Consider the following 1,925-nt stretch of genomic DNA (forward strand, 5'->3'; position numbering starts at 1 on the left):
ACTTTTTCTGATATACCTTCATGAAAAAAAAAGTTTGCTTAACATATTTATTTGTGGAAAATGCTGGTAGTCCTAAAATGGAAGCCAGGAGGTCATTATATCTATTATAATTAATCAAATCAAATAGTTCACAAAGAACAAATATTCTAGCTCAAAATTATACTTTTTTTTAAAACAATTACTCTAACTGGGGATCTGTTCATGGCTTTCTCTTCAAGCATTTCTGCATCACCTAAGTAATTCATGACTATTCCTGTTCTTTTGTTCAAAATAAGTCAAATATAAAAAAATCTACCCTGATACATATACATACAGAGCTTTGTTTCTAATGATTTGGACATCATGATACTGCTAGAACTGCGCTTTTGACGAAACAGATGGAATTCAGGTAAGAAAATAAAAAGTAAAGCTTCCAACTCTGAATTCACTGTTTCTTTGTCTAAACATACTTCATTATCTCAAATTATAAAATGTAAAAATATATCTAGTGCTGGCATACCTTATGAAATGCCAAAGAACACAAAATAACCTAGGCTCTTCATTGTAGTGTCTTTGTGGTTTGATTGAACACATCAATTATTTCAAAACGTCTTTGTCATGTTTTTTTGTAGGGTTTTTTTTTTGGGGGGGGAGGGTTGTGATTTTTTGTTGGTTTGGTGCTTTTGTTTTTTGCTTTTTGTTTTTTTTGCCCTGGCACTGGCTTTGAACATATGGAGCAGATTCGTTTTTTATTTGTGGTCACACAGCAGAATTCATATAAAATTAATGCCTAAATTATAACCCTAATTTTAACTCCAAGATGTTTATAATGACTTACAATTTCAATTAATATTTATAACATTCTGTTAACCAGATACAATATAATTAACAAAGGATTATAAATGTTAACTATATTTAAAATTCCCCTATATTCAAAATATTATATAATATTATACAACTTAATTATAATTATTTAAGTATATGGGTTATGAGGAATGAAATAGCATATTCTAATAGTTTTTAAAATACAAACTAATATTTTAATTTTTATTTTTACTTTAAGAAAAGCTTAAATTTCAGAGCATCATTTCCTTAACACAAAGACTGTTTTATATTTTAGTTTATCAGGAGGGAAATAAACTCATAATTTCTACACAGTCTTATTTTCTTTTATTTTTTAATTTCATTTTAGTAATTATTTCAACAATCTAATAGAAAATATCCAGTCTATGGCCATGCTACCCTGGTCTACAGCTATGCTACCTTAGTCTACAGCCATGCTACCCTGAACACGCCTCATCCTATCTGATCTCGGAAGCTAAGCAGGGTCGGGCCTGGTTTAGTACTTCGATGGGAGACCACCTAGGAATACCAGGTACTGTAGGCCTAAAAAGGGAGAGAGAGAGAGAGAAAATATCCAAAGAAATATATCATAATTTTTAAAGTGGTTGTTTTAATATCATTTTTCCCAGAAAACATTTTACTTTGCTCACTCAGTACAGAAGTTAATCTTCACTGCCTTAATATTGTATTTCCCTTCACTATAATAGCAGCTTAACATGAAGAATGAGTACATTAGTAGAATAACAAAAAATACTGAAACTCCTTGCTATTTTACCTTGAATAAAGGCTCAGTTTCCAAATTCTTTATCAAAAATAAAGAATAAAATTATACTTAGAACTAAGAGTCTATTAAAATTCAACTTATTTATGTTCTAATTCTGATCAATTACTTTTATATACTCATAATAAATTCAAGATATTACTGACCGATCTTCTAAAAACATATTTTCTACAATGCCGTTGTTTTGAATATTTTTTCAAATGGTATAAATACCAACTTTATTCATGTAATTTAAATGAAATTTGGTTATTCATGCTATCATTTTAGTCATTCATAAACTCTACTTAGCATTTCTCTTTGATAATTTAAGATGTTTTATTAA

At 28.8% G+C, this 1,925-nt stretch overlaps 1 pseudogene; it reads left to right on the forward strand.

Annotated features, from left to right (window-relative positions):
* Positions 1-1,246: 1,246 nt before the first annotated feature.
* LOC120583412 (uncharacterized) lies at positions 1,247-1,366 on the forward strand (annotated as a pseudogene).
* The last annotated feature ends 559 nt before the right edge of the window (positions 1,367-1,925 follow it).

Source organism: Pteropus medius, unplaced genomic scaffold, assembly GCF_902729225.1.
Source record: "Pteropus medius unplaced genomic scaffold, Ma_sr-lr_union100, whole genome shotgun sequence".
Taxonomy (NCBI): Eukaryota; Metazoa; Chordata; class Mammalia; order Chiroptera; family Pteropodidae; genus Pteropus; species Pteropus medius.